Genomic DNA, 13,129 nt, shown 5'->3' with positions numbered 1-13,129 from the left:
GTCTCACTTGTTTTGGAGGGAGAGGGCCAGAGTGGGGCTGGGAGACAGGTGAGGTACCTGGCCCAGGGAAGGAGGGCGATGGGGACTGGACCAAGCGGTGGCAGGGCGGAAGCAAACTTCTTCCTGGTGACTTTTTTGTAAGTGTCCTGGGGGACTGGTCAATGATACAGGGACAGATATGAGCTGGAAGAGTGGGTGGCCCTCACTGCTGTGGGAGGTTTCCAGGCACCTGCTCTCTATTCCTACAGAGCCCAGGCAGCTGCACAGGCACCTTCTCAGGCCTACCTGGAGCTTCACAATGGTTCCAGCAGTCTTGCCCCACAGACAGGAGGCTTGGGCCAGCTGTCCTAGGCACTCCAGGCTCAGATGATATTGCAAAAGGACAGAATGGGTTTTGCCCGTTGTCCCCCCCTTTTTTTTTTTTTGAGACGGAGTCTCGCTCTGTTGCCCAGGCTGGAGTGCAGTGGCGCAATCTCGGCTCACTGCAAGCTCCGCCTCCCGGGTTCACGCCCTTCTCCTGCCTCGGCCTCCCAAGTAGCTGGGACTACAGGGGCCCGCCACCTCGCCCGGCTAATTTTTTGTATTTTTAGTAGAGATGGGGTTTCACCGTGTTAGCCAGGATGGTCTCGATTTCCTGACCTCGTGATCCGCCCACCTCACCCGTCCTTCTGTGCGGGCGGTGGCTTTGTAGTCACCCCAGCCAATTTACAGGCTGCCTCTGCTGAGCCTTGCAGCCTTCTGTAGGAAGGCCAGGTGACAGTCATTAAAGGGAATCTAGGGAGGGTTGGGGTGGTGGCTCACGCCTGTAATCCCAGCACTTTGGGAGGCCAAGGCAGGAGCCCAGGAATTCAAGACCAGCCTGGGCAACATAGTATAGTCCCTCCTTCTCCTCTGTTAAATATATATATTTAAATCTGTATATATATAAAGATAATCTAGGGAGGAGCTCAGGAGCTGGGAAGAGCTCAGTTGCTCACTGAATCCTATGCCCCACCCTCCAAAGTTGTTTCTGTTGAGCAAATGAGCTTATAGCATTGTAGGCTCTGCACCAGCTGCAAGGGCTTTACACATCTGTTTTTTTTTTTTTTTTTTTTTTTTTGGAGACGGAGTTTTGCTCTTGTTGCCCAGGCTGGATCTAGGTTCACTGCAACCTCCACCTCCCAGGTTCAAGTGATTCTCGTGCCTCAGCCTCCTGAGTAGCTGGGATTACAGGCATGTGCCACCACACCCGGCTAATTTTGTATTTTTAGTAGAGACGGGATTTCTCCATGTTGGTCAAGTTGGTCTGGAACTCCCGACCTCAGGTGATCCACACCCCTCAGCCTCCCGAAGTGCTGGGATTACAGGCATGAGCCACCATGCCTGGCCATCACGTCTTAAATCAGTCCTCCAACACTCTTGAGCATACCACCAGTTTTCTGTACTTTATATATGAGGAAACGGAGGCACGCAGCAGTGACATAACTTGCCCAGCCCAAGGTCACATAGCTAGTATGCTGTGGAACCATGATAAGTTTAAGTCCAGAGAAAGGACACAGAGATGGGGTAACAAGCCCACTGGGCCGCCTTCTCCAGACTGTAGTAGACTTTGAGAGAGAATGGATGAAAACCCTGTGCTCTTCTTCAAAAATAAAGTAGGAATAGGCCTGGCACAGTGGCTCATGCCTGTAATCCCAGCACTTTGGTAGGCCAAGGCAGGGAGCTTCTGAGGCTAGGAGGTCGAGACCAACCTGGCCAACACGGTGAAATCCCTTCTCTATTAAAAATACAAAAATTAGCCGGGCGTGGTGGCACATGCCTGTAATCCCAGCTATTCGGGAAAGCTACTCGGGAGGCTGAGGCAGGAGAATCGCTTTAACCTGGTAGGTGAAGGTTGCAGTGAGCCGAGATTGTGCCACTGTACTCCAGCCTGGGTGACAGAGTGAGATTTTGTCTCAATAAAATAAATCAATAAATCAATAAATAAATAAATAAGAGGAATGAAGATATCTCTAGATTTATTTTATTTTATTCATTTATTTATTTATTTTTTGAGATGGAGTCTTGCTCTGTCACCCAGGCTGGAGTGCAGTGGCGGGATCTCAGCTCACTGCAAGCTCTGCCTCCTGGGTTTTACGCCATTCTCCTGCCTCAGCCTCCCGAGTAGCTGGGACTACAGGTGCCCGCCACCTCGCCCGGCTAGTTTTTTGTGTGTTTTTTTAGTAGAGACGGGGTTTCACCCTGTTAGCCAGGATGGTCTCGATCTCCCGACCTTGTGATCCGCCCATCTCGACCTCCCAAAGTGCTGGGATTACAGGCTTGAGCCACCGTGCCCGGCCTAGATTTATTTTTATTATTTTATTTATTTATTGTTGAGACAGGGTCTTGCTCCATTGCCCAGGCTGGAGTGAAGTGGTGTGATCACAGCTCACTGCAGCCTCGACCTCCTGGGCAGAAGTGAGCCTCCTGCCTCAGCCTCCTGTGTAGCTGGGACCCCTGGCATATACTACCACACTTGGCTATTTTTTTTTTTTAGTAGAGAGCTTGTTATGTTGCCCAGGCTGGTCTTGAACTCCTGGGTTCAAGCAATCCTCCTGTCTCGGTCTCCCAAAGTGCTGGGATTACAGGTGTGAATCACTGTGACGGGCCTATTTATTTATTTGAGACAGGGTCTCGCTCTGTCACCCAGGCTGGAGTGCAGTGGCGATAGAAGTTCACTGCAGCCTGGACCTTCTGGGCTCCAGCAATTCTCCCACCTCAGCCTCCCAAGTAGCTGGAATTGCAGGTGTGTGCCACCATACCCAGCTAATTTTTAAATTTTTGTAGAGACAGGGTCTTCCTATGTTGCCCAAGCTGGTCTCAAACTCTTGGGCAACCCTCCTGCCTCAGGCTCCCAAAGTGCTAGGATTACAGGTGTGAGCTGCCATAGCCCCACTGATAGCTCTAGATTTTAAAAAACAGAGAATTTATCACTAGCAGACATACCATGTAAGAAATACTCTAAGGGCAGTCTTCACATTGAAACACAAGTACACTAGGTGGTAATTTGAGCCCACGCAAATGAATAAAGAACAGCGCAAGGATAACCACATAGGCATTATGAAAGACAGTATAGGCCGGGCGTGGTGGCTCACCTGTAATCCCAGCACTTTGGGAGGCCAAGGCAGGTGGACACTTGAGGTCAGGAGTTCAAGACCGGCTTGACTAACATGGTGAAACCCTGTCTCTACTAAAAACACAACATTAGCTGGGTGTGGTGGTGGGCACCTGTAATCCCAGCTACTCGGGAGACTGAGGCAGGAGAATCACTTGAACCTGGGAGGTGGAGGTTGAAGTGAGCTGAGATAGTGCCACTGCATTCCAGCCTGGGCGACAGAGCAAGACTCTGTCTCAACGAAAGAAAGAAAGAAGGAAAGAAAGGAGGGAGGAAGGAAGGAAGGAGGAAGGAAGGAAGGAAGGAAGGAAGGAAGGAAAGAAAGATTTTCCTTTTTGTCTTTAACCCTGTCTTTAAAAGATAACTACATAAAGCAATAATTACAAAACTGTGTTGACATATAAAGGTATAATTTGTATGGCAATAATGGCATGAAGGACTGGAGAGGAATGGAATAGAGCTATATTGGAGCAAAGGTTTTTTTTTTTGAGACGGAGTTTCACTCTTGTCACCCAGGCTGGAGTACAATGGCACGAACCTCCGCCTCCCAGGTTCAAGTGATTCTCCTGCCTGAGCCTCCTGAGTAGCTGGCATTACAGGCGGCTGCCACCACGCCCAGCTAATTTTTGTATTTTTAGTAGAGACAGGGTCTAGCCATGTTGGCCAGGCTGGTCTTGAACTCCTGACCTTGGGTGATCCACCTGCCTCAGCCTCCCAAAGTGCTGGAATTACAGGCATTAGCCACCGCGCCTGGCTTAGAGCAAAGTTTTTAAACACTATTAAAATTAGGTTACTATTAAGGTGAACTAGATTGTTGTAAGTTGACATGCTAATTGTAATCCCTAGGGCAACCATTAAAAATAACTCAAAAAATTGTAAAATGAAACAAAACAAAAACAGAATTAAATAGATGATATGTTAGAAAATATTGGCCAGCCATTGTGGCTTATGCCTGTAATCCTAGGACTTCGGGAAGTTGAGGCAGGAGGATCACTTGAGACCAGCCTTGGTAATCTAGCGAGGTCCATCTCTATAGAAAAATTTTAAAAGTTAGACGGGCATTGTGGCTCATGCCTGTAGTTCCAGCTACTTGGGAGGCTGATGTGGGATGATCAATTGAGCCCAGGAGGTGAGACCCTGTATCAAAAAAAAGAAAGAAAATATTTATTTTACACTCAAGAAGGCAGAATCAGGCTGGGGGCAGTGGCTCACGCCTGTAATCTCAGCACTTTGGGAGGCCAAGGTGAGAAGATCACCAGAGGTCAGGAGTTTGAGACCAGCCTGGCCAACATGGCAAAATCCCGCCTCTACCAAAATTACAAAAATTAGCTGGGTGTGGCTAGTTTCCCAGCTGGTGTGTGCCTGTAATCCCAGCTACTTGGGAGGCTGAGATGTGTGGATCACCTGATGTCAGGAGTCCAAGACCAGCCTGACCAACATGGTAAAACCCCATCTCTACTAAAACTACAAAAATTAGCCAGGCATGGTGGCATGCACTGTAGTCCCAGCTACTCAGGAGGCTGAGACAGGAGCTCCTAATTGCTTGAACCTGGGAGGTAGAGGTTGCAGTGAGCCGAGATTGCGCCACTACATTTGAGCCTAGGCAACAGAAGACTCTGTCTCAAAAAAAAAAAAAAAAATTGTTACTAAAGATACAATATCTTTTGTAATGATAAAAGAGCAAGTTTATGAGGAAGATAAATGATTGTAAACATACATGCTCCTAACAACAGAGCCCAAAATACATGAAGCAAAAACTAATAAAACTGAAGGGAACTGAAATGAATTAGATCATTCAATATAGTAGTTGGAGACTTCAATACCCCACTTTCAATAATGGATGAAACAGTGAGGCAGAAGATCAACAAGGAAGTAGAAGCGTTGAACAACATTGTAAACCAAGACCTGAAAGACATTGAAACACTCCACACAGCAGCAGAACACACATTCTTCTCAAGTACGCATGACCTACTCTTCAGGATAGACTATATACTAGGCCTTAAAATAAGCCTCAATAAATGGAAAAGGATTGAAATTATATAAAGTCTGTTCTCCAACTGCAATGGAATTAAATTAGACAATGACGACCGAGGAAATTAACAAATATGTAGTTTGTTTGTTTTTTTTTTCCCGAGGCAGGTCTTGCTCTGTCCCCCAGGCTGGAGTGCAGTGGTGCGATCTCGGCTCATTGCAGCCTCCGCCTCCCGGGTTCAAGTGATTCTCCTGCCTCAGCCTCTCGAGTAGCTGGGACTACAGGAGTGTATCACCATACCCGGCTAATTTTTGCATTTTTAATAGAGATGTGGTTTCACCATGTTGGCCAGGCTGGTCTCGAAATCCTGACCTCCAGTGATCTGCCTGCCTTGGCCTCCCAAAGTGCTGGGATTACAGGCGTGAGACACCACGCCTGGCTAGAAATATGTAGAAATTTAAAAACACTCCTAAATAATCAGTGAGTCAAAGATAAAATCACAGGGGAAATTAGAAAATATCTTGAGATGAATGGAAACTAACACACAACATAACATAATTTACAGGATGCAAAAGCAGTGCTTAGAGAGACATTTATAACTATGTCAATATTAGAAAAGAAAAAAGATTTCTAATTAATAACCTAAACTTCCACCTTAAGAAACTAGAAAAAGAAGAGCAAACTAAACCAAAAGCAAGTCAAAGGAAGGAAATAATAAAGATAAGAGTAAACATAAATGAAATAGAAAATAGAAAAAATAGAGAAAGTCAGTAAAACCTAAAGTTTGTTCTTGGAAAAGATCAAAAAATTGACAACTGTTTAGCTAGACTGACCAAGGAAAAAAAAAGAGAAGAGTCAAATTAATACCTCAGGCATGAAAAGGGAGCTATCAATACTTACAAAAAGTAGAGGTGGGATGGGCGCGGTGGCTCTCGCCTGTAATTCCAGCACTTTGGGAGGGTGAGGTGGGCGGATCATTTGAGGTCAGGAGTTCAAGACCAGCCTGGCCAACATGTGAAACCCTGTCTCTACTAAAAATACAAAAATTAGCCAGGCATGGTGTTGGGCGCCTGTAATCCCACCTACTCAGGAGGCTGAGGCAAGAGAATCGATTGAACTTGGGAGGCAGAGATTGTAGTGAGCTGGGATGGCCTAACTACACTCTGCCTAGAAGACAGAGCAAGAGTCCATCTCAAAAAAAAAAAAAAAAAAAAAAAGTAAAGGGATAATAAGGGAACACTGTGAACAACTGCTGCACGCCAGCAAGTTAAATAAATAGAAGAAATGAAAAAATTCCTAGAAAGACATAAATTATAAAAACTAACTTAAGAAGGAGAACTCATAAATAATCTGAACAGACTTACAATGTGGAAAAAGATTTAATTAGTCATTCAAAAACTTTCAACAAAGAAAATTCCAGACCCAGATGGCTTCACTGGTGATTTCTACCAAATATTTAAAGAAAAATTAATACAAATCCCTCACAAACTCTTAAAAAAAAAAAAAAAAAAAAAAAGAGGAAGGAACCATGAGGCCAGTATTACCCTGATACCAAAGCTAGAAAAAGATATCACAAGAAAACTACAGAGCAACATCCCTTGTGACTGTAGAAACAAAAGTCCTCCACAAGCTACCAGCAAAACGGTTAGGTGTAATAACTCATACCTGTAATCCCAGCACTTTGGGAGGCCAAGGCAGGCGGATCACTTGTGGCCAGGAGTTGGAGACCAGCCCGGCCAACATGGCAAAACCCTGTCTCTACTATTAATAAAAATACAAAAATTAGCTGGGTGTGGTGGCGCACACCTATAATCCCAGCTACTCTGGTGGCTAGGACACAAGAATCACCTGAACCCGGGAGGCGGAGGTTGCAATGAGCCGAGATCGCGCCACTGCACTCCAGCATGGAAGATAGAGCGAGACTCTGTCTCAAAACGACAACAACAAAAAGACACCAGCAAACCAAATCAAGAAATTATTAAAAAGGATTATACACCATGACCAAGTGGGATTTATCTCCCAGTAATACAAGGTTAGTTTAATATTTGAAAATCAATCGGTGAAACACATGAAATTGAGAGAATAAAGAATAAAAATTACATGATCATCTCAATAGATGCTGGAAAACCAAGACAAAATCCAACACTTTTATGATTATAAAATTCAACAAACTAGGAATAGAAGGAAACTTCCTCAACCTGATAAACATACCTATGAAAAATCTGTAGCTAGGCCAGGCAGGGTGGCTCATGCCTATAATCCTAGCACTTTGGGAGATTGAAGTGGGTGGATTGCTTGAGCTCAGGAGTTTGAGATCAGCCTGGGCAACATGGTGAAAGCCCATCTCTACAAAAAATACAAAAACTAGCCAGGCATGGTGGTTCACACCTGTAGTCCCAGCTGCTTCGGAGGCTGAAATGAGAGGTTTGCTTGAGCACAGGAGATTGAGGCCACAGTGAGCCATGATTGAGCTACTGCACTCCAGCCAGGGTGACAGAGGGAGACCCTGTCTAAAAACAAACAAACAAACAAAAACAAACTACAACTAATATTGTATTTCTTGCTGTTAATTAACAGACTGAGAGCTTTCCCTCTAAGATCAGGAAACAGATAAGATGTCCACTCTTACCACTTCTATTCAACATTCTAGTGGAAGTTTTAGTCCAGGCAATTAGGCAAGAAAAAGAAATAAAAGCCATCCACTTTGGAAAGGAAGATGTAAAACTATCTATTTGCAGATGACATGAGATAGTATGTAGAAAATTCTAAAGAATCCACTAAATAGGAAATTCCAAGGGGCCTCAAATAGTGAAAACAAAATTTAAAACAAAGTAGAAGTACTTACATTTCCCAATATCAAAACTTACTACAAAGCTGCAGTAATCTAAACAGTGTGGTACTGGCATAAGGCTAGATATATAGACCTATGGAAAATAATTAAGAGTCCAGAAATAAACCCAAACATTTATGATCAACTGATAATATATATTTTTTACATCCATGATACACACTGGATGTCAATTTGATTTTTGACAATGTTACCAAGACCATTCAATGGGGCAAATGATAATCTTCTTTAAAAAAATGGTGCTGGGACAACTGGATAACCCCATGGACAGGAATGAAATTGGACTACTACCTCACTCTATCTACAAAAATTAACTCAAAATAGATCATAGACTTTAACATAAAATCTAAAACTCTTAGAAAAAAACATAAGGTAAATCTTCACAGCCTTGAATGTGACAATGAATTCTTAGATTTGGCACCAAAAGCATGAACAATGGAAGAAAAAAAAAAGAAAAATTTAAAACTTCTGTACATCACAGGACATCATCAAGAGTGTGAAAAAAGGCCAGGCTGGTGGCTCACGCCTATAATCCCAGCACTTTGGAAGGCTGAGGCAGGCAGATCCCTTGAGCCCGGGAGTTCAAGACCAGCCTGGCCAACATGGTGAAACCCCGTCTCTACTGTCTCTACTAAAAATACAAAAATTATCTGGGTATGGTGGCAGGTGCCTGTAATCCCAGCACTTTTGGATGCTGAGTTCAAGACCACCCTGGGCAATACAGCAGGAACCCCCTCTCTACCAAAAATTTTTTTCTCTTTTTTTTTTCTTTTTTGAGATGGAGTCTTGCTCTGTTGCCCAGGCTGGAAAGTGACATGATCTCGGTTCCTTGCAAACTTCACCTCCTGGGCTAGAGTGATTCTCCTGCCTCAGCCTCCTAAGTACAGGCGCCCACCACCACGCCTGGCTAATTTTTAGTAGAGACAGGGTTTCACCATGTTGGCCAGGCTGGTCTCAAACTCCTGACCTCAAGCGATCTGCCCACCGCAGCCTCCCAAAGTGCTAGGATTATAGGCGTGAGCCACCATGCCCGGCCAAAAAAAATTTTTTTTTATTAGCGAGGTATGGTGGTGTATGCCTGTAGTCCCAGCAACTTGGGAGGCTGAGGTGAGAGCATCTTCTAGCTGCAACACCAAAAGCACAAGCTATAACAGAAAAAAAGTTGGTAGGTTAGACTTCATAAAAATTAAAAACTGTATGTGTCAAAGGATACTATTAGGAAAGTGAAAAGACAACCAACCATTGGATGGAAGAAAAAAAGTGGTTTTTTTGTTTTGTTTTGTTTTTTCCTGAGACAGGGACTCACTTTTTGGCTCCAGTTGGAATGCAGTGATATGATCATGGCTTACTGCAACCTCAACCTCCTGGACTCAAGTGATCCTCCTGAGCTGGGATTATAGGCATGCACCACCACACACAGTGGAAGAAAACATTTACAAATCATATATTTCACAAGGGACTCATATCTAGAATATATAAAGAACAATAAAAATTCAGCAATAAAAAGACAACCCAATTTAAATAAAAATGAGCAAAGGATCTGAAGACATTTATCCAAAGAAGATATGCCAATAGCTATTAAATACATGAAAAGATTTTCTTTTTTTTTTTTTTTTTTTTGAGATAGAATCTCACTCTGTCGCCCAGGCTGGAGTGCAGTGGTGCAATCTTGGCTCACTGCAAGCTCCACCTCCTGGGTTCACGCCATTCTCCTGCCTCAGCCTCCCGAGTAGCTGGGACTACAGATGCGTGCCACCACGCCTGGCTAATTTTTTTGTATTTTTAGTAGAGATGGGGTTTCACCATTAGCCAGGATGGTCTCAATCTCCTGACCTCGTGATCTGCCTGCCTCAGCCTCCCAAAGTGCCGGGATTACAGACATGAGCCTCCACGCCCAGCCAAGATTTTCAACATCAGTAGTCATCAGGGGAATACAAATCAAAACCACAGCGAGCTACCTCTTCATACACATTAGGGTGGCTGCAGTAAAAAGACAGACAATAACAAGTGTTGGCAAGAATCTGGAGAAATTAGAATGCTTATGACATGGCTGGTGGGGCAGCCACTTTGGAAAACCATTTGGCAGTTCTCAAAATGTTAATAGAGTTACTGTAAAACCCAGCAATTCTACTCCTTAGGATATACTCAAGAGAGCTGAAACATATGTCAACACACACAAAAAAACTTCTACACAAATGTTCATGTACTAACAACCTAAATATCCATCAACTGATGAATGGATAAGTAAAATATGAGATATCCATATAAGAAAAAATTATTCAGTCTAGGTGTGGTGACTCACGCCTGTAATCCCAGCACTTTGGAAGGCCGAGGTGGGTGGATCACTTGAGGTCAAAAGTTCAAGAGCAGCCTGACCGACATGGTGACACCCCTTCTCCACTAAAACTACAAAACTTAGCCAGGCATGCTGGCACACACTTGTAGTCCCAGCTACTCAGGAGGGTGAGGTAGGAGACTCGCTGGAGCCCAGGAGGCAGAGGTTGCAGTGAGCCGAGATCACACCATTGCATTCTAACCTAGGCAACAGAGAGACTCTGTCTCAAAAAAAAAAAAGAAGAAAAAAAAATGAATGAAATACTGTGGTAGGAGGTGGGACTCGACTCCAGAGTCAACTCTTGGACACTGGACCAAATTGAGAACTAGCTAAAACAAGGATAGAGTGGAAGTAGTTCTCCATAAGACACGCCTACCAGTGCAGCATTTCAGTTTACCATTGCCGCGGCAATAGCCAGAAGTTACCACCCCTTTCCATGGCAATGGCCCAATGACCCAAAAGTTACCAAACTTTTCCTAGAAATTTCTGCATAATCTACCCCTTAATTTGCATACAATTAAAAGTGGGTATAACTATGAGTGCACACCTGCTACTCTGAGCACACTGCCTGTGAGGTAGCCCTGCTCCGCAGGGAACAGCACCTCTGCTGCTGTGCCCTGTTGCTTCAATAAAAGCTGCTGTCTAACACCACCGGCTCACCCTTGATTTATTTCCCAGACAAAACCGACAATCTTTCTCTGCTAAACCCCAATTTGGGGGCTTGCCTTCCCTGCATCAGTACTGATACATGCTACAACATAGATGAATTTTGAAAACATTATACTAGAAAGATTGTCACAAAAGACGACATGATGTATAATTCCATTTGTGGGAAGTATGGGCAATCCATACAGACAGAAAGCAAATTACTAACTCCCTATGGCTGTGGGTTGGGGTGAGGAGGTAGGTGGCAGAGTGGAGGGTGCAGGAATGGCGAATGACTGTCAAGTGGTCAGGGTTCAGGGAGTTGAAATAATCTGAAGTTAGATGGTGGTGATGGTCACGCATATCTGTGAATATACTAAAAATCACTGAATTGTAGACTTTAAATGGGTGCATTTTGTGGTATGTGAAATAAATCTCAATAAAGTCGTAACAGGCCAAGCATGGTGACTCATGTCTGTAATCCCAGCACTTTGGGAGGTGGAAGCGGGAGGATCACTTGAGCCCAGTAGTTTGAGACCAGCCTGGGCAATATAGTGAGAAGTTGGCTTTACAAAAAACTAAAACTGACCAGGCAGGGTTGCACATACCTAGGACATAGTCCTAGCTACTCTGGAGGCTGAGGTGGGAGGTCTGCTTGAATCCAGGAGGTCGTGGCTGCCGTGAGCCAAGATAGTATCACTGCATTCTAACCCTGGTGACAGAACAAGACCCTGTCTCAAAAAAAATAAATAAGTAATTTTTAAAAGCCATAACAGGCTGGTCGTGGTGGCTCATGCCTGTAATCCCAGCACTTTGGGAGGCTGAGGAGGGTGGATCATGTGAGGTCAGGAGTTCGAGACTAGCCTGGTCCACATGGCGAAACCTCTACTAAAAATACAAAAATTAGCTGGGCGTGATGGTATGTGCCTGTAGTCCCAGCTACTCAAGAGGCTAAGGCAGGAAAATTGCTTGAATCCAGGAGGTGGAGGTTGCAGTGAGCTGAGATTGTGCCACTGCACTCCAACCTGGGCAACAGAGTGAGAGTCTGTCAAAAAAAAAAAAAAAAAAAGCCAAACAAACTGTACTCTTAAACTTGCTCTGCCGGGCGCGGTGGCTCAAGCCTGTAATCCCAGCACTTCGGGAGGCCGAGGCGGGCAGATCACGAGGTCAGGAGATCGAGACCATCCTGGCTAACACGGTGAAACCCCGTCTCTACTAAAAAGTACAAAAAACTAGCCGGGCAAGGTGGCAGGCGCCTGTAATCCCAGCTACTCGGGAGGCTGAGGCAGGAGAATGGCGTGAACCCAGGAGGCGGAGCTTGCAGTGAGCTGAGATCTGGCCACTGCACTCCAGCTTGGGGGACAGAGCGAGACTCCGTCTCAAAAAAAAAAAAAAAAAAACCTTGCTCTAGGCCAGACATGCTGGCTCACGCCTGTAATCCCAACACTCTGGGAGGCCAAGGCAGGAGGATCACTTGAGTCTAGGAGTTCAAGATAAGCTTTGGCAACTCTGTCTCTACAAAAATTGAAAAATTCGCCAGGGGTTATGACTTGCACCTGTAGTCCCAGCAACTCAGGAGACTGAGGCCAGAGGATCGCTTGTGCTCGGGAGTTTGAGGTTGCAGTGAGCTATGATGGTGCCAGTGCACTCCAGTGTGGGTGACAGAGCAAGACCTTGTCTCAAAAAAGTAAAATAGGGTAAATAAAATACAATAAAATTTGCTCTTCCTATCCAGTGGGGTTTTTTTCTTTCTTTCTTTTTTTTTTTGAGACCGAGTTTCTCTCTTGTTGCCCAGGCTGGAGTGCAGTGGTACGATCTCAGCTCACTGCAACCTCTGCCTTCCGGTTTCAAGCAATTCTCCTGCCTCAGCCTCCCGAGTAGCTGGTACTACAGGCACGTGCCACCACACCCAGCTACTTTTTTGTATTTTTAGTAGAGACGGGGTTTCACCATGTTGGCCAGGATGGTCTCAATCTCTTGACCTTGTGATCCACCCACCTCGGCCTCCCAAAGTGCTGGGATTACAGGTGTGAGCCACTGCGCCTGGCCTCCAGTGGGGTTTGCTATATTTCATAGGAAACATTTCTTTGGGAAACTCTAAATCTATGAGGGCTTAGGTGAAAGGAATAGAGATTGTTTCCCTGCCCTTCTAGTATGGACATGGAGAGGCAGCATGATTGTCACCCTGAACTAAAG

This window comes from Trachypithecus francoisi, unplaced genomic scaffold (assembly GCF_009764315.1).
Source record: "Trachypithecus francoisi isolate TF-2019V2 unplaced genomic scaffold, Tfra_2.0 Lachesis_group20, whole genome shotgun sequence".
Taxonomy (NCBI): domain Eukaryota; kingdom Metazoa; phylum Chordata; class Mammalia; order Primates; family Cercopithecidae; genus Trachypithecus; species Trachypithecus francoisi.
Note: the sequence above shows the minus strand (reverse complement) of the source record.